The sequence below is a fragment of the Octopus bimaculoides genome, chromosome 5, assembly GCF_046866305.1.
Source record: "Octopus bimaculoides isolate indiv1 chromosome 5, ASM4686630v1, whole genome shotgun sequence".
Classification (NCBI taxonomy): domain Eukaryota; kingdom Metazoa; phylum Mollusca; class Cephalopoda; order Octopoda; family Octopodidae; genus Octopus; species Octopus bimaculoides.
In genome coordinates this window covers 75009593-75033471 of record NC_142932.1, presented here as the reverse complement: position 1 = coordinate 75033471, position 23879 = coordinate 75009593, and the positions used below count along the sequence as shown (strand labels likewise).

The 23879-nt window shown below is 37.1% G+C and overlaps 1 protein-coding gene across 31 annotated transcripts in view; it reads right to left on the bottom strand.

Annotated features, from left to right (window-relative positions):
* LOC106875722 (rho guanine nucleotide exchange factor 11) overlaps positions 1-23879 on the bottom strand; it is a 404455-nt gene that overhangs the window by 176632 nt on the left and 203944 nt on the right. For 2 of the 31 annotated variants that reach the window (XM_089352448.1, XM_089352453.1), the window contains exon 1: positions 10158-10744. The exons of 25 other annotated variants lie outside the window; for them this stretch is intronic. The gene's annotated coding sequence lies outside the window, so the exon portion shown is untranslated. Of the gene's footprint in view, positions 1-10157; positions 10745-23879 lie in introns of those variants that run through there. 4 more of the 31 variants (XM_089352443.1, XM_089352451.1, XM_089352442.1 and 1 more) reach the window with 4 other exon arrangements.

Genomic DNA, 23879 nt, shown 5'->3' with positions numbered 1-23879 from the left:
CACACACATATATGCATCATCATTTTATGCCCACTTTCCATGCTGTCATGTGTTGGATGAATCATTACAAAGCAGGACAATTATCAGAAAGAGTTACTGCCCTTCTCAATGGGCCAAAGGGCCATATCTCACTTGTACAATCCATTTTATTGCGGAACTAACACATGAAAGGTTGTCATGACCTCGATAAGCTCTCTTAACCCTTTGTTGCATCTGCTCATTCGCCAACTACTTTACAGAGTGCACTGGGTGCATTTCATGCAACACCAGCGCTAATAATCTTTCCTTGTTCTCTGTAGGAATAGAGAATTTTCACTGTTTTATGTGATTTTTTTTTTTTGTTTTTATTCAAGGCAACATGACCAAGACAGAGAATAGAAGATGAACAAAAATGGGTGGTCAAAAGGGAGAAGAGTATGATCATAGAAACAGAGTGATTGGGGTGAGAGTAGTAGACAAGGAGAGTTGGAGAATGGTAGGAGTGAGTGACAGATGTAAAGAACAAGTAGCCCAAGTGGGAGAGGGAGTGGTGACAGGCAGTACAAAGTAAAAGAGAGTATTGCATGTGTACAAACAGGTTTGATACATTCCTTATACATATGTCTTGCAAATGGATAAAGTGATGAGAATAGTGATAGGTGGATTGGATGAAGGTAGGTTCAATGCATTCACTCATTATATAGTAGGCATGGTACAATGAATAGGGGAGAGAGAATTTGAGAAACAAGAGAAAGCCATCTCTAGTTACATGGACAGTAGTGGTACAGCAAATAGGATGCATGTATTCATACATACATGCAAAACATTTTACAAATTCAAACATGTAAATACCTATAGATATTCATCTCATTTCTCATTTCATCCACTTTTCATGCTGGCATGGGTTGGAAACATTACTGAGTCTGTTCTTACTGCCTGCTACAAAGGTCAGAGGACCACGTGTCACTTGTATGTCCCATTTTAGACTTAGTTTCTATGGCTGGATGTTATTCCTATCACCAACCATTTTACAGAATGTACTGGATGCGTTTTATCAGTACAAGCACAAGAGAGTTTGTCAATCCATAACAATACTAAAGGGTTTTCTCAACTCCCTATTTTCTTTGCTCCTTCAGCAACCACTTTACACAGTATATGCTGGGTGTACTTTATTATGATACCAGTATCTGCAAGGTTGCCTTGTAACCCATTGAATTAGAGAATCTTTATTATTGCTTGATGTGTTAGTTCACTTAAGGCAACATAACTAAGATAAATAATAAAAAAGAGAGTTCCCTTCACCATCCAGGGATGGATGGGTGACAGGAGAATAAATATGACGGCAGAAACAGAGATTTGAGTGTAGGTAGTGGAGAGCAACAGAGAGAGAAAGAGAGTAATGGATAATAATGGCAGTATACAGTAGTAAGAGTGAGTGATTGATGTTAATAATGAATGGCCTGGGAGAGAAAGGGTGATTGATGATAGAGGGTTTGGGTAGAAACAGATCTAGGATCAACCCTTATACATAGGCAGTATGATGGGCAAGAGGAGTGATATGGAGGAATTAAAATATACACATATCCAAAGAGAGAGAGAATGTTTGAGATAAGATGGTCAAACAAGTCCAATGACATCCCTAGTAACATAGGAAATAGGGAGTGGTAATCAGGAGAGATCTTCTGCTATCTATAAATTTTATCAATGGCCTGGCACTATGCGAGATGAGAGAATATCAAAAAAGCAGTGCTTCATCACAACCACCATTTATGTTTGCTTCACTATATTTTCACAGACAGCTAACTCTTCTTCAGCACTGTGTTGCTACGTGATATGGTCCTCCTTTGTGTGGTGTAACATCTTCAAAATAACTTTCACCATTTTGTCTACAAGCTCTCTTCCATCTGCTTTTGTCAAGAATTCCATACACATTAAACATGTAGTACACCTTTACCAAACTGTCATCTTTCATATGCATCACACATCCATGCTAGCACAGTTTGCTTCTGTCTTGCACACATCTGTTACCTACCGCATGTCTAGTTATTATCTCACCTCTCATACACATCTAGCATACAAACTTTTCTAGTCTTTGCAAATCCTCAACATTCAAGGCCAACACCTCACTATTACATATGCAAGCATCACACAATCTGTCCTTCACACTGGGGGTAAAATCTCTTTGTTACCAACAGAGGTAAGAGATTCTTGAACTTTTTCCAACTTCTTCTTATTGAGGCTACTATGCTTTTACAACAACAACCACCCTCCTGATAATTAGGCTACCTAGGTAACAAAAGCTATCAACTACTTTTAGGGAGACTTCCAAACATTTGTGAAAATCTATTTCCAGTGAACTCTTTGTGCTCACTGCTCCTTGTGCAACAGTCACACATGAAGTCTACCATCTCTGTTAACCTTCCTATAATCCCACTACAGTTCTTGTGCACTTCTAGTCTAAACTGAGTACACTATATGGAACTCTTACAAACTCATTCTCTGCATTTCAAGCATGGCAGCAGGGTCCTTTCATCTACTTTCTAATATTTTAGCTTTTGCTAAGTTTAATTTAAGGTCACTCAGTTTTAGGCTTTGTTTCCCCAACTGAAGCTCCTAAATCTTCAACAGATTCAGCTATAAGAACTTGATCTTTCCTTCATCTCTCCCTCTCTCTCATATATCATCATCATCATCATCATTTAACATTTGCTTTCCATACTGGTATGGCTTAGACTGTTTGACTGGAGCTGGTAAGCTGGAGAGCTGCACCAGGCTCCAGTTGTCTGTTCTGGCTTGGTTTCTACAACTGGATGCCCTTTGTAATGCCAGCCACTTCACAAAGTGCACTGGGTGTCTTTTCCATGTCACAAGCACAGGTACCGCCTATGTATTACTAGCACAGGTACCTCCTGTGTGTCACTGGCACAAGTGCCTTTTATGTGTCACTGGCAGAGGTACCTTTTACATGTCATGTATACACACACATACAACTGATAACCAAAGTTTTGTATTAATGAAGTAGTTGTTAATTAAAATTTGTGCCCTCCCCACCCACCCAACAGTCAGCTGATTATCTGATTGTGCACCAAAATAAGGATACCTAGAGTGCTGGCAGAGTACCATGGCCAATACTCTGGTGCACAGTTAAATTAATCAGCTGACCATTGAATGTTAAGAGGCCTGCTCTGTATATACTCACTGTCACTTATAGAGCATTGAATACATTAACTTCTGTTGATCATGTGTGTGTGTGTGTGTGTGTATTGCAGGTGTGGTGGATTAGTAGGTGTCAGAAAAAATACCTTGCAGTATTTGTTCTGAGTATTTACATTCTAAATTCAAATTTCCATGTTTCGGAAGCAATCCCATACCAGATCAATACTCTCTAAACTTCAGTATCTATACAGTTTAACATTATTCTCAACACAGAATTCATGACTCAAAAGCTGCATTCCATCCATAACCTGCCATATCATTTCTTTAAAGAATTTATTTAGCATCTATTTCTGGTATAATTTTGCTCTTGATTCTAAAAAGACACTTTTCTTTTTATAGTGATGATTATGATGAGCATGTGATGTCAAGACAAAGAGACACTAACATACAGCCGAGTACAGGGGTTGGTGCAGTCAAGTAACCCTGTCACCCAAATTTCAGACATTACATCTATATCAAAAATAAGAGAGAGAGAGAAAGAGAGAGTGTGTGTGTATGTGTGTGTGTGTATGCATGCACGCGCATGCATGTGTGCACATGCACACTCTCACACATGCAGTGAAACCCACTAATTGTGCTATTTAGATAATAATAACCAGTTAACATTCTTGCAGCGGCTATGGAATCGTACTTAAAGGGGTTTTGGACTCACTAATCTTGATAACAATAAATCCTTGATAATATTATTTGTGATTATGAAAATTGGTTTCTACTGTATATATTTACAAACAGCATTATAACTGAAGTAAAATCAATTGTTGTCAGTTTTTGTGGGTACATAGCACTTAGCCCTTAGCCTGAAAACAAGTCTTAGTATATATAGGCATGCTTAAAGGAATGAGGGAATTGGATAGAGGGTGTACAGTTTTTAAAGAATGAGGTAGTTGGACAGAGAGAGTATAGCAACAATTTAAAAGGGGATCACAGCTGGATGAGGCTGTCATTGCAACAACTGCAAAGGGGAAGGAAGGGCAGTGTTACAAGGGAAGTTAGTTTATGTGCTGACAGTGACACAGAAGAAAAGTATGGATAGAAATTACATAAAATGAACTGTGCAATGTGGAGAAGAAGAAAAATGCATATATTTAATTAGCAAATGGATTCTAAAATGTTGCTAAGAATATGAAAATGACTGCAGTAAGGATATTCATCCACATCAACGGAGGAGAATAAAAACATGAGAAAGAGATAGGAGAGGTTTGTTATTATTTAGGAGATAGCAAATGCAGAAGATGGTAAGATAGTAGAATCTAGACCAATTGTAGAATATAACAAGCAGCTTTCAACCCTGAGAAAAGTAATTGATGAGTTTAGTATATATATATATATATATATATATATATATATAAACAATAAGCACCTTTTGAATAGGTTAGCTGTCAGAGATAAAGATGTAATTATTTTAGCAAGAAGAGATGGAATGATGAGTTTATTACCGATGATGGTGGTGTTGACTTGGCAGCAATAGAGACCGATAAGTGTATGGAATAAGTTAGTTGTAGTTTTTGTTGTCGGTGGTGGTGATGGTAGTAGTAGTAGTAGTAGTGGTGGTGGTGGTGAAGGTACAGAAATTATCAACAACACTAACGTTGATAGTAACTGGTGTTTCTAACGATGTTGATGTTTGTCATGAAATTGCTGATTGTGTTTTTTTAGTAACGAAGTTGGTTTTAATTATCACCACCAAATAAATCAATACTACTGACTAATAACAATGAAGAAATACCAACAACCAATCAATCAGCAATCCCATACCAGATCAATACTCTCTAAACTTCAGTATCCATACAGTTTAACATTATTCTCAACACAGAATTCATGACTCAAAAGCTGCATTCCATCCATAACCTACCGTATCATTTCTTTAAAGAATTTATTTAGCATCTGTTTCTGGTATAATTTTGCTCTTGATTCTAAAAAGACACTTTTCTTTTTATAGTGATGATTATGGTGAGCATGTGATGTCAAGACAAAGAGACACTAACATACACATGTATATGATCAGCTTCTTATGGTTTCCATCTACCAAATCCACTCACAAGGCTTTGGTCAGCCTAGGACTATAGTAGAAGACACTTGCTCAAGCACTAAACAGTGGGACTAAACCCTAAACTAAATGATTGGAAAGCAAACTTCTTAACCACACAGCTACACCTTCCCACCACCACCGAAGAAAATTATATAAATCAAAATATCTTAAGATAATTTTAAATTAGATTATTAGTTAAATTAGGATAACTGCCTGAATCCCCACTCTGCTGTCTACTTAGTAGAATGGTATCAGATTTGGAGATTTAATATATTGGCTATAAGCCACATATATAGATTCACATTTTTTTCTCTACAAGGGATGATAGTAACATCTCACCAAATATGACCAGTGTAATACTGGACCCAAACCCATAACAAAGAACTGTATAATTAGTATTTCAACACTAATCTTTCTGTGTGAAACTAAATCACAATCCAGTACAAGAAGAACAATCTTATTTAATTTCACATGTCAAATGATGATAAATTTACCACAGTTTACACACACACACACACATATATCAGTGGCAGCAGTGGCCTGTTCCTCGAATCCAAGGATTGATTTCTCCTGGATGAACATTTGGACCATTAATGCTGATGGAGAATGTGGCTAATGGGGTCAACCTTCACACAGAACGTGATTGCATTGGCCACATGTCAAGATCGGAGTCAGTCCTGGTTGCTGCTGTCAGACCTTCCATTGCCATTCTCTCCTCTTTTCTTACTCTTTCAAACAATATTACGTTATTGTTTATATTTTGTCAGTAGGTGGAATGGTTCACTATGGTCATCTCAAAAGCTAGGGGCTTGAAGCTGGTCTGCTTCGGAGATGACTTTAGCTGATCTTTGTAGCATCAAAGAGGAGCACCTCTTTGCCTTTTCCCAGTTGCCAGTTTGCTGAAGAGGATTTGAGGAAGCTGTTCATTGTTCATCCTGGTGACATGGCTGGTCCAACAAAGACCATGTTTAATGATTAGGGATTCAATGCCCTGGCTATTTGCACTTTCCATCACATCTTTTGACACAGATGGACATGTTTTTACAAGGAAAATGTGAAGGAGTCCACAAATGAATGACCATTCTCTAAATCCCTAAGGAGTGATAAAATGATGTTAAATTTTTCTTCTTTTTTTTTACTTCTTTCAGTCATTGGACTACAGCTATACTTGAGTACCACCTTGAAGAGTTTAGTTGAACAAACTGACCCATGTACTTATTGTAACGATCTATTTTTGCTGGACTGCTAAGTTAAAGGGACATGAACAAACCAACAACGGTTGTCATTTGGTAGGAAGAGGACAGACACAAACACAGACACACAAAGACACACACAATGAGCTTCCACACTGTTTCCGTCCTACCAAATTCACCCACAAGGCACAGGTTGGTACAGGGTTATGGCAGAAAACACTTGCCCAAGATGCCGTGCAGTGGGGACTGAACTCAAAACCAGTGTGGGTATTTTAAGCACATTTATTTGGGCTGGCATGATTCGGTGGAGTGCAGTTTTTAGAAGATGCACTCACTTCCTTGTGGTCAACTCAACTCTCACAAAGTCAGTCACAGAAATCCTCTTTTTAGCTAAGTAACCCTCACCCCAATACACACATATACATACAAACACAATGTTGCAGCACAATGTTGCAAACACAATGTTGCACTGTTTGCTTACACAAGTTTCCATGGGTTAGCTTTAATGAAAATACCCCTGAATAAATATGACCTACCCACACCCAAAGATAATAAACATGTAATTAGGTACTCAGATATTTCTACCGCAATCTGTTTATGTAAACAACACTCAAGTACAAACGGTACTGAGACCTCTCTCTCTCTCTCCTTTACAATGGAGTAAATGTAAAGTCTATATTATTCTTTTAAATTTCATTCACTTAAGGACATGAAACAAATTTACAGCATAGGAGACACAATATATAGTAATATTTAGTAGTCCTCATAGATATCATAGAGACAACAGTTGAAGCATATAAAGATGGAAGGAGTGAGGATGAAGAACAAAAAGGAGAAAGTGAGAGGCTAGTTGTTAAGATTGTAGAAAATCAACATGAATTTTTGATTTTTTTAACAGATATACTATGAAGGATGTGTGTGTATGTATGTTATACATATATATGCATGGGTGTGTATATATGTATATACAGTTTAAATGCACAAAAACCAAAAGGCAGAGACAGGTGAGGTATCAACAAGCAGAGGAAAATGGAAAAGTCTTTGACGTTTTGAACCTATGCTGACAGAAAGGGATGGGGGGAAATGGGGGGGAGAGAGAGAGAGAAACGGAAAGAGAATAAAAATGCATCGGGATTAATGGTTATATATATATACATATGCATTTTGCACTATGTTAAAATTATATATTAAAATATACACTAAATTAAAATGGAAATTTAAATACTTAAACACAAAATAGGGTGTAATTCTGTGTCCACATGTATGTATGTGTAAACATACAATCGAATAAATATTTTTGTCATTTTCTAAGACAGATTCATCGACCATACCTTACATGAAAATCCGTAACAATTGTAAATATTAAGGATAAAATACGATCATTAATTAGCCATATGTTAGTTAAAAAAACAAAAACACCACCATCCTGCTGTGACAGAAAAGAAGTACCTTCTTATGCAAGAAGAATGCCGAGGAATTCTGATATTTAAGTAACAGCCACAAGAGAGAGTATTACACAAAGATCACTGGTCTTCTATCAGTGATGGGAGTGTATTTATTTATTTTTTAACTAAACACACAATTATTACTCAGAGATGCAACTAAATCTGTTACCGATGTTGGGCGGAAGAATATCTTTAAATGCTACACCATGAAGAAAAACACTCAAGAAATTCTGTGTGTGAGAGAGAGAGAGAGAGAGAGAGAGAGAGGGGGGAGAGAGAGAGAGAGAGAGAGAGAGAGAAAATATTTTGGTTTATTTAAATGAGGAAGAAATAGAGATATATGTTTAAATAAATGAAAATATAAAAAATTATATCTAAAAAAAATGTCAAAGCAGTAGTAATTGTAATCAGCCTACAGAGAAGATTACCTCACTGAAACCTGTGTTGGTGTATGAGAGTAAGCAACCTTGTCAATGTTCATATTTCTTTCGTTGGGTTTGGTACATAGCTGTTTACTGAGGGTTTGGTACATAGCTGTTTACTAAGGGTATGGCACATGGTTGTTTATTGTGAAGGGTTTGATACATTGCTGTTCATAGTGATGGGTAGGGTTTGGGATGTAGCTGTTTACTGTGAAGGGTTTAGTACGTAGCTGTTTAAAGCGAAGGGTTTTATACATAGCTGTTTACAGCAAAGGGTTTGGTACATAGCTGTTTACAGCAAAGGGTTTGCTACATAGCTGTTTACAGCAAGGTGTTCGGTACAGAGCTGTTTACTGGTACATTGCAGTTTACTGTTAAGGGTTTGGTACACAGCTGTTTACTGTTAAAGGTTTGCCACATAGCTGTTTACTGTTAAGGGTTTGGCACATAGCTGTTTACTGTTAAGGGTTTGGCACATAGTTGTTTATTGTTAAGGGTATGTTAAATAACTGTTTGCTGTTAGTTTGGAAGATAATCATAAATGAGTATAAATAAAGAAACAAAAAAGTAGTTAGTACAGCATTTGTGCAGAACCACATCAGCACAAAACTATATTCAATATAGTTTTGTGAATCAACAATTTGCAGTTGCCGTTGTGACACTATCGGTATTATATAAGTGGCTGACTGCTTCGATGAGGTATGAGACAGCAGTGGTCATTTAAATCCACAACAGAATGGGTGAAATACGGAGGAGAGAAGGAGAGAAAGAAAGAAAAAAAAAACTAACTGGAAGCAACTTATTTTCTTTTCATTTATACGAAGGTGAGGAGAAAACCATAGTGAACGTGTGATATCTGTGTGTGTGCGCGCGCGTGAGTGTATATATATGGTGACAGAGAATGAATCAGGAAGATAGGTTTGATAATTACAAAGTAACAAGGAAAAGGATGATTTTATATATATATATATATATATATATATATATATATATAGTTTTTTTTTCACTTTATAATTACTAAAGAATAATTTTTCGAGTTAAACCGGGGAAGGGGGACACTCGGAATGTAATCAGTGTTTTATTTTTATTTTATTTATTTTTACAAAATCGAACTCAGCACGAGAAAAAAAAGAAAAAAAACTACCAACTGATCATGTAATATTAGAAATATATAAGGACCAGGAAGAGTGATGGGGGGGGGGGGAATAACTAGGGAACAACACTGCAGAAAATAAAACCATATAAGGTCTGTGCTAATATACATACTGTAATGAGCCACGAAATTTTAATTAATTTGATTTTAATAAATTATAGTTTCGAGGGGGTTCACTACACTCAGTACACCAGCATCGTGCTTACCATGTAGTATTAAAATATGTAATTACAATAAATAAATGAATGATAATATAGATATCTGGTAAAATTCAGGTAGAAAATTATAAATAATGATTAAATAGTAATAATATTTAGTTGTTTTGTAAAATGTAATGTATATATTATATTCGGCAAACTTCAGTTTCGTTTTAGCACCGTTTAGCTCTCATCAGATAAGTAAATACTAAGGTTTGGTAGATAGTAAAATCCAATTTCGGATAAATATTATGTAGAATGGATAGAAATACATGGGAATCCGATGTAAGACTGCTTTAGAGAGTGATTTTGCACAAACAACGAGATTGTGACTATGTGCATGTGTGCGTACATATGCACGGACGTGCATGCATGCCCCCACCACACACACACACACACACACAATCAATACGGTATGTATAAATAAGAGTATCATAACTGAGCGACTTAAAGCAATGCAACAAGAAGAAAAAAGAAAACTAGAGTTTAGGAGAGAACACCATTGTTGAAATGATGAAAATACCTGTGGCATGGGGCTGTTTAAATATCCGAATGTGTAAAGTACTCCAGAGCAGAAGAAGCTTTTTACAGCAGAGTTACAAGTAGTTCTGGGTATATCTATAGTACGGTAGTAGTAGTAGGAGGAGTAATAGTAGTAACAGCAACAAGAGGAAGGGGAGGAGGAAAAGAGGAATATACGGAGGAGGAAAAGAGGTGTCGGTGACGGTGACGATGTAGGTATCTGACCTATAAATGAAACAATCCACCAACTTTTTTGAAATAAGTGTTGCCAACCATAACACGATGAACAACGAGACGACGACTACAACAATAACACCAACGATGACAAGGACATGATTGAAAAACTGAGCAAATTAAAGCAAGCACTGCTAATATATATATATATATATATGATCATTATTACTATAGTAGTTGAGATGTCCAGATGTTCTCATAGGAAATCTGCTCTGCCGCTATTGCAGCTTAAAGAAGAATAACATAATTGGAACCAAACTAGGTGTTGTAACGTGTTCATTACTCAATCTTTTACCGTCTTACCTCAAAGAAAAATATTACATCCATTACTACTACTACTGCAATGATGACAACGACGATTTACTTTGTATAAGGTCACGTTAATACTATTGTTGTAATAAGAATTATCCTTAATGAAATAATTTTGGAGTTAGCAATGAATTTGACCTTTAGTTCCTTAGTTGCTTTATATTCTAAAGGAACGAGAGAGGGAAAGAAAGGATGAGTGAAGATGCTTCAAGTGGGTTTGAGTCTTTCACGTGAAAATTCTATGTAGTAAGGAGAAGAGTTAAGGAAGGTATTGTAGTTGAATCAAATCTGAAGAAAGTCTGTGAGACAGCAGTTGAATTTATGTAGCAGACAGAAAAGGAAGGGGCATCAGTCAGCTAGCACAGAGAGGGAATAGAAAGCTGGATTGCAAGAAGGAAGAGGTAGAAACGTACAGACAGCCAGACTGATGCCTATAGCCAAGTGAATTCCCCAGCGTAGAAAACACAAATCAATATGGAATGAAGGAGAGATGCACCGAAAAACAGGAAAAAATTGGAAGGGGGCGGCAGTGGACATGTAAGAAACGTAATTGGGCAGAATGTTGGGTGAGATATTGGAGAGATATTGTGCAACGATAACGGAGATAAACTGAAATTGGAAAGGAAATATGTGGGAATATATTAACCCAAGACGTGGTGGTGATTTAAGGAAGAATGAAGGATCATTGTAGCAGGTGGTGGAGTGATGTGGAAGTACAAGGGATCTAAGAAGAAGAGAATTATGTTCTATTTAGAAGGAATGAAAGGCAAGGTACAGAATACAGAGGATAGATAAATGGAGATATTAGGAAATATTGAAGAGAATCAAATGAGTAAGACAAGAAGAAAAAAAAGCAGAGAGGGGGAAAAAAAAGCTGAGAGGGAAAAAAGGAATTCATCCTACTGCAAGATAATAGGAAGAAAAAATAGCCAGAAAGTAACAGGAAAAAGGAGAAAAAAAAGTGCTGGAGAGTAAGAAGAGAAAAAAAAAATAGCAATAGAGAAGGGGTAGATTCCACCCCACCTCACACACAAGTAATGAATGAGCAAGGAGGGAATTCCTTAGATATGAAAATGGTAGGAGGGATATCCCATAGAAACACAGCAACAAATGTTGCTGATTCCATTGTTGTGGTTTATACTAGCAGGCATTTAACTACAAACAGGTAGAGCATCATAAAAATAAAGCAGGAATAATACATGAAATACTGCATACAAGACATGGAGATCTTAGATAAGGTGAAGTGACTTTCTATGTATTCAATTTCAGTTCTATCTATCAAGACTCAGTTACAAGCTAGATTGTCTCAGTATTTACAACATGTCGAAATTATCTTTTACTTGTTTCAGTCATTTGACTGCGACCATGCTGGAGCACCACCTTGAAGAATTTTCAGTCAAATGAATCAACCCCAATACTTATTTTTTCTTTTTGTTAAGCCTGGTAATTATTCTATCAGTATTCTTTTGGCAAACCACTAGGCCTTGAGAATGTAGACACACAAACACTGGTTGTCAAGCAGTGGTGGGGGGACAAACACACACACACACATATATATATATGTACATGTGTGTGTCTCTCTCTATATATATACAGTGGGCTTCTTTCTGTTTCTGTCTGACAAATCCACTCGCAAGGCTTTGGTCAACCTGAGGCTATACTAGAAGACACTCTTACCCAAGGTGCCACACAGTGGGACTGAACTCGGAACCATATGGTTGGGAAGCAAGCTTTTTACCACACAACCATGCCTGCACCTAGAAACTGGAAGAAAACTTCTTTTTTTTTATGTTGAGCAAAACCTATAGGAATATTAGCGCTAATCAAATAAGAATAATAGACAATAAATTAAAAAGAAGCTTGCTTCCCAATCACATAGTTCCAGGTTTAGTCCCACTATGTGGCACCTTGGGCAGGTGCCTTCTACTATATCATCAGGCCGACTAAAGTCTTGTGAGTGGATTTGGTAGCAGGAAACTGAAAGAAGCCCACCATATGCATGTGTGTGTGTGCCCTATCACTGCTTGACAACCATTCTTGGTGTGTTTACCTCTCCGTAATTTAGTAGTTTGGCAAAAGAGATCGATAGAATAAGTACCAGGCCTTAAAAAAAGTACTGGGATCCATTCATTTTGCCTAAAAATTCTTCAAGGTGGTGCCCCAGCATGGCTGCAGTCTAATGACTGTAACAAGTGAAAGAATAAAAAGGATGGGTTAGAAGAGTCATTTCCAGCAGTGTGTTGGCACATGTTGCAGACCCTTGTCAGCTCCTTAAATAAACCTTCACTACTACTGCCGTTGTCTGTTTCTCTCCCCATCTCTCTCCTGCAGGTTCCTTCCACTTGGTTGCATAACACTCCTTTACTCAACAGTCATCCTTATATTCCTCACATGTCCAGATCAGCACAGTCCCCTACAGCTGACTCTTCTCATACCCAGTTTTTCTCTCAGCTCAATGGAGCCCAGTCATCTAAACACGTTAACATTATCCATTCAACAGAGCATGCTTTCTCCATCTATTTTCAGTTTTTGCACATCCTTTGCATTTAATTCCTGTGTTCCACTACAAGACAGACAGATATAGCTACAGTGAGTGTGTGTACGATGGGTCTCGCCCTTTGATTTAGCTGTATAGGGAGGTTCGGTTGCTTATTCAATTACCTAGTGCTTGTGTCTACTGTCAGGCATTCAGGTAACTGTATGTATGTGTGTGTGTGTGTGTGTATCTATGATAGATATATGATGTATGTATGTATGTATAGATGGATGGATAGATAGATAGATAGAAATATAAAGTTTAGTTTGACAGACAAAAGAAAAAGAGAACTCAGTAGATTACACAGACAAGAAGAGAGAGGGAAATGGTGCATGTGTAAAGAGAGAAAGAGATATACAAAGACATAGACAGAGAGGGATTAATTAAACAATTAGCTTTATCTTTTACTCTTAATATTAATTACAGTTAAATACTGCTATCAATTAATTAACAACTGAAAATGTAATACATCAGGTCATCCCATAAGTTCTGTCTGATTTTACTTTTTTTTAAATTGAATGAAATTTAATAGTATTTTAGAATGTCTAATGGAATTTAAAATTATTTTTATGCATTTGTATACATTTAAACTAATTAAATATTATTTTACAGAATAATAGAATTAAAATTTCTTTGGTTAAAACCCTTTCTAACATGGAAGTGTCCAAAGAGCATTTCAGGCACATAATGCTTTATGAGTACAGAAAAGGAAACTGTGCAGCCGAAGCGACTCAAAACATACACTCAGTTTATGGGAAAGAATGCTTGATGGCTTGCAAAATTCAGAAGTGGAGATTTCAGCCTTGAATTGTCCGAAAGCAACTGCAAATCCCAAGTTGACATCTGCTCTTCTCTCCATTCTCGCAGACTCATTTCACTCTTTTTGGATAGACTTGTGACTAGTGACAAAAAATGGATCTTCTATCGAAATGTTAAATGTTGTAAACAGTGGCTTGGTAAAAGGGAAAAAGCTCAACCACAACCAAGAAGGGAACTTCATGGAAAAAAGGTTCTTCTCTCTATCTGGTGGGATTGCAAAGGAGTAATTCACTTAGAATTGTTACCCTAATGCAACAATCAATGCTCAAGTCTACCGTCAGCAATTAGAGTGTTTGAACCAAACTTTGAAGAAAAAAAAAACTCGCTTAAGTGAATCGAAAAGGAGTGATGTTTCGTCAAGACAATGCGCAACCCCACACTGCAAAGATCACATCACAGAAGATCAAAGAGCTTGATTGAGAAAAAATTCCTCTTCCACCTTATTCTCCCAACCTTGCTCCTTCAGACTACCAGGAGAAGATCGAAACTAACATTTCAGAGTCCTTCACTTGAAACCAAATGAGTTTTACATTGACAGGAGTAAAAAGCTTGTAAATAGATGGAAGGAAGTCATAGATAATCAGGGAAAGTACATTGATGATTAAATATAACATTTGATCACTTGTTTTCTTTATTCAAAATTCGGACAGAACTTATGGGATGACCTGATAAACAAAAACAAATAACCTAATATTGATTTCAAATTTTGGCACAAGGCCAGCAATTTTGTGAGAGTGAGTAAATCAACTGCATCAATCCAAATGATCAAATGGTACTTATTTTCTTGACACCGAAAGGACAAAAGGCAAAGTTGACCTCAGTGGAATTTGAACTCAGAATGCAAGGACAGATGAAATGCTGTTAAGCATTTTGCCTGACATGGTAATGTTTCTAACAGCTCGCTGTCCTACAAATAACCTGATATTGATTCAAAATGTTGGCACAAGGACAGCAATTTTGGGGAAGGGATAAGCCAAATATATTTCCTGCCCGCCCCCAGTGTTCAGCTGGTACTAATCTTATCAACCCTGGCAGCATTTGAATTCAAAAGAAAAAGTTAGAAGAAATGCTGCTGAGCATTTTCCCCAGCATAAGATTACGCCAGCTTGCTGCCTTTCAAATAACCTAATAATATAATAGAAAATTGGTTTATAGAGTGCAGATAGTTTGAAATGTGCTTGATAGCCACTGTGTGGATGCGGTTCCTGTTGACTGAATTCTTTGTTGATAAAATTTTCTCTATTCCAAATAAATAAAACATCCTACAGAGCTAATTAACCATCAGGCCAATCCATCTACAACTTGTTTTTGAAGCCCAGAGAATTTCTGTTGTACACTTAGGTATTTTCATCTTATCAAATACCCATCACTCTATAGCGATAAGGAAGTAAGTTTCCGTTAAAATGAACTCCTATCATTGGCATAGGGCCAATGATTTTGAGGAAGGAGTGTAGTCAATAAAACCTACTCAGTTCTTATATTATTCATGTCCAGAAGTTTGGTTCTTGCCTGAAATAGTAGTAAGTAACATATATTACTTCCACTCAGGCTTACCTAGTGTACACACTCCTTTTCATCTCATCATAACTAAAACTTGCATTAAGTCCCAAGCATTACTTTCCAGAACTGGAGTTTTCTGAATTTTTTTTTTTTTTCATGCAGGTGTAGCTTGGCTGGGTGGTAAGAAGCTTGCTTGCTAACCACATGATTCCAGGTTCAGTTCCACCGCCTGGCACTTTGGGCAAGTGCCTTCTGCTATAGCCTTGGACAGACCAAAGCCTTGTGAGAGGATTTGGTAAATGGAAACTGAAAGAAACCTGTTCCGTGTGTGTGTGTGTATCTTTGTCCTCCACCACCACTTGACAACCAGTGTTAGTATGTTTACGTCCCCGTGACTTACTGAAAGAGACAAAAAATACCTACATTATTTTCCAACAGGAACCTGCCCAAGCTTTGTCCTTGGTTGGTTCATTGATACAAACTTTCTATTTCAAAGTGATCTAAATTAAAATTTTCCATCAAAGCTTCATGTTCCAAACTCCATTTAAGTTTCTATCTATCAAATTCACTTATGGTTTTGGTCAGTCTGGGGTTAAAGTAGAAGACATTTGATCAAGAGGTCATGCAGTGGGCTTGAACCAGAAACAAAACATGGTTGCAAATCAAACTTAACTGCACAGCCATACCTATGCCTGATATCACCTAGATAACTAATACACAGTTATATAGGTGGTGCCAGCCCAAATCAACCAATTTATGTTTCAACATCCAATCAGTTCCTATAAGTCAGCCAGTACAACATGCTTGCAATCCAGCTAGTACAAATTTCAAAGAAACAATTTACTACTACTAAACTTTGGTGCTCCATCAAAACTCACTTTATGAACTGGGGTTTGTTTTATGAGGATAAATGGAGGGGGGAAAATACTTTAAATAGTAAAAGACATTTCCTTTCCAAGTGAAGAGGCAGAATTGTTAGAGAGTTAGTTAAAATCTATTTGTGCTAGTTCTTCATTCTGGGTCCAAATCCTGCTAGGGTTGACTTTGCCTTTCATCCCTCTAGGGTTGATAAAATAAAGTACCAGTCAAATCCTGGGGTCCATGTAACCAGTCCCTCCTCCCACTTCTGAAAATTGCTGGCTTTGTACCAAAATTTGGTAGAACCATTAACATGCTGGACAAAATTTTTAGCAGTATTTCGTCTGTCCTTATGTTTTGAGTTTAAATTCTGCCAAAGTTGACTTTGCCATTCATCATTTCAGGAATTGATGAAATAAGTACCAGGCATGCACTAGGGTTGATATAATCGATGACTCCTCTCTCCCAAAATTTCAGGCCTTGTGAAAGCACCCATGCCGGTGCCATGTGAAAAGTACATGTGCTAGCACCAAGTAAAAAGCACCATGCTAGTGCTATGTACAAAGCACCCATGCTGGTACCACATAGAAGGCACATGTGTTGTTACATAAAAAGTACCCAGTACACTCTGTAAAGTGGTTTACATTAGGAAGGGCATCCAGTCATAGAAACTAAATCAAAACAGACCCGAACCTGGTGCAGCCCTCTGGTTTGCCAGCTCCTGTCAAACTGTCCTACCCATGTCAGCATGGGAAACAAACGTTAAATGATGATGATAATGATCATCATCATCACTATTATTATTGTTATTATTAATGATAATTGGCCAATGATTTATACTGTTAAAACGTGAGCAACTTATTTATCAGTGGTTTCTCCATAGAGAATCTTGGTTTCTTTTAATTTTTTTTCTTTCACCAATAAATGAGGAGTGATATCAAAATTTCAACTGCAATACTTTAGAGAAATATTTGCCCATCCCAAGATCCAGAAACGTTTTTGCTCATATGGCAGTCTTAAAAAAGCATGTACAAACACTACTTCTCATATTACAATGCAATATATCTTCTTTGAGTAATTTTATAGTCAAGTCTCACCTGTAAGGCTTAACTGAAAATACACACAGCTAATTAATTTGTAAGATTTTATAGTTTCTTTCCCTTTTTTTTTTAATAAACAGTTAATTAATTTTTTAAAAAAATGCTTTTTTTAGGACAAGAAAACATGCAAAAATCTGCTGAGAAAATATATGTAGCTTGCACAGAAATTAAAAGTAATAATGATAACAATAAATATAACTTTAACAAGAAAATTTGACTGTTAGAAGAGATGGTATCCATCACCCACCCACCCTCTCTCTCTCTCTCTACTTCACAACCAAGTTGACAGCAGCCAGCAGCCCTAAGTGAATCATACTTTCACAGCCAACAACAACAACATACTTGTATTTATTACAAGCAATAATAGATTTGCATAAATTCCTATGTAAGACTGTTTCTACCGTATCTATGAATTAGCATGAAGCCAAAATGCAGATACATAATAACCTTTTTTTAGCTTGAACGTCGACAGAGTTTCAAAACTTGTCAATTTAGAGAGTCAAGTCGAAGATTTGTTCATCGAGAATTGTAATCTTCCTCAAAAACTAAATTACTTTCTCTCTTTCATCATCATCATCATCAACACCAGCAACATCATTTTATGTCTATCTTACATCATAGCATGAGCAGCAGCTTGACAAGCTCTAATGGGTCGAAAGACTACATTTAGCTCCAATGTCTGCTTTAGCATGCTTTCTACAGCAGGATGCCCTCATTATAATTTTACTTTTGCTTTATGTCATAGATATTTTAATATATACAAGGCAAGCCCTATAGATAACTAATTGTTAAAGACCCGGAAGGAGAAGCCCACAAATAATTATGGGTTCATGATACAGTTTCAGTTGGAATTATCACCAATTGCCATCTTCAAGTGGCCAGTTAAGATGCATTTCATAACCCTGTGTCCAAAATCTTTATCCTCCATTAGCTTTGGCAGATCTTCAATTTCATGTTGAGCGTCTCTGCCAAGAATATCAACATAATCAAGAGTCCTATATCAGTGAACCTCAAAGGTGTGATGTTCCATCATGATAATGCATGACACAACATAACAAAGATCATGTTTGGAAGTATTGAAAACCTCAGCAGGGAAAAATTCCATAGCTTCTTTATTCCCCATATCTTTCCCTATTTAAATGTCAACTATTCTATATTTTACAGAATCATTTCAATGACTAAGTTCTTACAACTAAACCAAAAGAATTGTACATAAATGATATCTAACCAGTTAATAAATTATTTTGAAGGTGGTCATTGACAACAATGGTATTTTTGTTAATGAATGGATTTTAACAGAATATGAAATTTAGAGATCTTTGTACCCAATATGTGAACATTACTTATGGGATCACCTGATATTTGTTCTTACAGAATAGAGATTTTTAATATCACCTTGAGAACCTTCAGTAGGGCCCACTCTGAGCATACATCTAAACCAGATCTTTACTGCAGCAATCACTGACTTGAGGTTTCTCTTCTAAACCCTTTCACAAACCAGTCTCCAGTGGAAAGGTCATGTACTTTTCTTACTCTGACTAAGCCATACATAAAAACACAACATAATATGCCCAATAGTAACTGAGATGTCAACAGATAGACAATACCCAAATATTCTCATCAATTATTTGTGCAAAATCAATTGTTATACAACACATAGAGCAGACATCATCATCATCATCATCATCATCATCATCGTTTAACGTCTGCTTTCCATGCTAGTATGGATTGGATGATTTGACTGAGGACTGGTGAACCAGATGGCTACACCAGGCTCCAATCTGATTTGGCAGAGTTTCTACAGCTGGATGCCCTTCCTAATGCCAACCACTCCGAGAGAGTAGTGGGTGCTTTTACGTGCCACCGGCACGAAGGCCAGTCAGGTGGTACTCGCAACAATCTCGCTCGAACGACTTTTCACGTGCCACCAGCACATGTGTCAAGAAGGCGACACTGGTAACGATCACACTCAAACGGTGCTCTTAGCGCTCCACTGGTACAGGTGCCATCATGATTTCGCTTTCGCTTGCCCCAACAGGTCTACCTTTTACTCTGAGAGAGAGACCCTTTGTCACCAGCAGAGGTAAGAGCTCTCTGAACTTTGCCCAGGCTATTCTTATTCTAGCAGCTACACTTTCAGCACACCCTCCCCTGTTACTAACTTGGTCACCTAGATAACTGAAGTAATCAACTATGTCTAGTTTTTCTCCCTGGAATGTGGCAGAACTTGTTTTCTGCACATCTTCAGTGTTTATTGCTCCTGAACATCTGCCACATACAAAAACTAACTTCCTAGTTAACCTTCCTTTGATATTGCTGCACCTCTTATGTGTCCATAGCTTGCACTAGGTACATCTTATAGAGTTTCTACCTACGCCTTTTCTACAGATTGAACAGGGCCATCTACCTGAAGGGGTTTGTGTTTTTTCTACCTTCCTACTTATTAGGACTTTGGTTTTAGCTAGGTTGACTGTAAGGCCCTTCGATTCTGGTCCTTGCTTCCACACTTGGAACTTCTCCTCTAGTTCTGATAGTGACTCAGCAATTAGTGCAAGGTCATCAGCATAGAGAAGCTCCCAGGGGCATTGTGTCTTGAATTCCACTGTTATCGCCTGGAGGACTATGATAAATAGGAGGGGGCTGAGGACAGAACCTTGGTGGACCTCTACCTCTACCTGGAATTCTTCACTTTACTCATTTCTAACCCTCACCTTACTGACAGTGTCTCTGTACATGGCTCGCGCAGCTCTCACTAACCATTCATCTATCCCTAGTTTCCTCATTAACCACTAGATAAGGGATTGGGGTACCTTGTCAAAGGCTTTCTCTATGTCAACAAAAAAAGCCAGGTACAGAGGTTTATTCTTGGCTAGGTATTTCTCCTGCAGCTGTCTTACCAGAAATATAGCATCAGTGGTGCTTTTCCCTGGCACGAACCCAAACTGCATCTCATCTAAACTGACTCTCTCCCTAATTAGTTGGGCTTTGACCCTCTCTGTGACTTTCATTACCTGATCTAACAACTTGATACCTCTGTAATTATTTGTATCTAAAGCGTCACCTTTACCTTTGTAACAGTTGACTATGGTGCTGCTACACCAGTCATTGGGTGACTCCTTCGTGTATCACCTGGTTAACAATACGGGTGACTAGGCTAAAGCCAACACTGCCAGATATTCCTGATGGGCCGGGGGCTTTCCCTGTCTTCATACTCTTAATTGCTTTATCTACCATGGCGCTGTCAACTCGGATAGCTGGTCCCTCTGTTGGGTCGATATTCGGCAGACTCTCTTTCTCCCATTCATTCTCTTTATTGAGCAATCTTTCATAGTGGCATCATAATTATAAAATGTCAGACCCCATAAAAACTATCCATTAAGTCTGAACTGTTTTCTTTTTTTTCCAACAAAGGGTCTAGTGACTAGACACTAGTCTGAATTATTTGTCTTTAAGTCAACTCACAGTGTAACATAAAGAAAGCCCTTCCGTCCAATTTCATTCTGGCTAACAGTTATCCAACCTTCTAAGACATATCAATGGAACAATTAATGAATCTATTTAGACAGAGAATTCAACAACATAAGGGTGTGTGTATGTGTGTGAAAATACATTTACACACACACATACATACATACCCTGCAAAATAACAATCATGATCAAAGCAATCTCTAAACTTCAACACCCAAATTCTGCCTAGACTAACTTTGCCTTTCATCCATTGTGCCAAAATTTGAAACCAATATTTAGTTCTGTCTCCATTATGACCCTTTACATCTAGGTTAATTTGATTTGAGCTTGTAGCAATTAAAGTATGAGCATGGTTCCGGGTTCATTCCCACTGCGTGGCACCTTGGGCAAGTGTCTTCTACTATAGCCTCGGGCCGACCAAAGCCTTGTGAGTGGATTTGGTTGACAGAAACTGAAAGAAGCATGTCGTATATATGTATATATATGTATATATGTGTGTGTTTGTGTGTCTGAGTTTGTCCCCCCACCATCGCTTGACAACCGATGCTGGTGTGTTTACGTCCCCGTAACTTAGCGGTTCAGCAAAAGAGACCGATAGAATAAGTACTAGGCTTCCAAAGAATAAGTCCTGGGGTTGATTTGTTCAACTAAAGGTGGTGCTCCAGCATGGCCGCAGTCAAATGACTGAAACAAGTAAAAGAGTAAAAGAGTAATTATTGATATAATCAAGTAAAACCTTAGATGTTTGTAGTAGATTGACTGAAACTACTAAAACATAAAAACATAAAAATAAAACAAAAAGAGAGAAGTCACAAAAGCAGCCATGAGACCCGTGTCAGTCTCTCCAGCTTGACTTTTCCACTGTGAGCAACTTTGCTGATGAGTTGACACCTATCATAAGTCAATGTCTTATTGTATGATTCTACAAAGTACGAAACATCTCAGTGAAGAACTAAGAATGACAGGAACTGTAAGGAAAAAAAGAGAACACATTAGTCAAACAGATCTGAGCCATTAGTGGCATGGAGAAACACCTGCACATATTTATAAAAGACTGGACACTACCCATCAAAAATTGAATAACATAAAACTATGAAGAGTCAAAACATAAGATCAGACAGTAAAGATATATATATATATATATCTGATCTTTCACTTGTTTCAGCCATTAGATTAGTGAGGTTGAGTCAAATTATTTTTATTTTTTTAAAGCATCATACTTATTCTATCAGTCTCTTGAGCCCAACCACTAAGTTATGTGGGCATAAACATACCAATACTAGTTGCTAGGTGGTGGTTGGGGTGGGGGGAACAGACACAAAGACACACACACACATATATACATACAATAGCCTACCCTCAGTTTCTTTCTACCAAATCCACTTACAAGGCTTTGATCATCCTGATGCTATAATAGAAGACACTTGGCCAAGATGTCACAGTGGGACCAAACCCAGAACCATGTGGTTGGAAAGCAAACTTCTTATCACACAGTCAAGCCTACACTTATAATATTAGATATATATATAGGTATGTACATATATGTATGAATATATGCATATATTTACATATTATTTATATTATATATACATATATATATATATATATATATATATATATATATATATATATATATATATATATATATGTATGCATCCATAAATTACACACACACAAATGTGGGAGAACTGCAAAGATAGACAGAGAAAGAGGTACCTATTTGTGGGAATGCACAGGCATACACATGTACATAATAAAATAAACATATGTGTGTCAGGACTCTTAAACATCAACCATGATAACCAAAAACTATGAACTTAGAAAAACAGCATAAATGTTGCAGTTTACGAGGAATAAGATAGATCTAAACACTGGAAAACAACAAAATCAATTTAAAGAGAATGTTTCATTAAAAATAACATTGCTGATCAAATGTAAACAGTTTTGTGTCAGAAATGCTAAAAACCATTTCAGACATTAGATTTTTATACTGAACATGCTGACTTTCATAAATGAGAACAGAAATAATGAAAAAGGCTATTGTAGAAGTCAATAAAATATACGGGGTTTTAGTATTACAACAATGCCAAAATACCATAAGAATATTCAGGGAACATATTTCTTCTTATAAATACTGAAATTATCCCCTTAGTAGTTTCAAACAGAATTGAAACATAAACGATTTTGCTTTAATGCAGGATGACAGCATCATCACTGTCATTGTTTTTACACTTCTTCCTGACTTGGAAATGAGCCAGATATTTCATGGCCAGATGTTCTTCCTCTGACCAGCACTCTTATGTGTTTCTTTCTTCTCTTTTTTTTTTTCTTTTCAAGTAATGTATTTTTCATTCAACTGATTGTCACATGTCTGTTAAACTATGGCATTAGTCCTTCAGACAAAGTAAACAATATCACTACCGTTCACTCTGACACTCCTAATGGCAAACACGTGACAATCTTCCACACAGTTTCCATCAGCTACTTTCACATACAAGACATTGGCTAACCTGATGCTACAGTAGAAGGCACCAGCCTATAAACACGGACCAAACTTGAAGCAATGCAGTTGTGAAGCAAGCATCATAACTACACAGCCATGCTAGTGTTTATTTCTTCATTTGGTTTTATGTCAGTTTTTCTGTGCAAGCATAGGTTAGATAAATATGTTACTGAGGTTTTCCTTTACAGCTGAATGCGCTTCCTGATGCCAGCTCTTACCTGTTTTTTTTAAGTAAAAGATCTCTTTTATTCCATACAATTTCAAAGGCACAAAGTGAGCAGATGATTTATAGACAGAAGTGCCAACAACGCTGCTCAAACATAAAAACTTTCGTATATGTAAGCAAAGATGTCAATAGACACAACACACTTTTACATACATATATATATACAGACA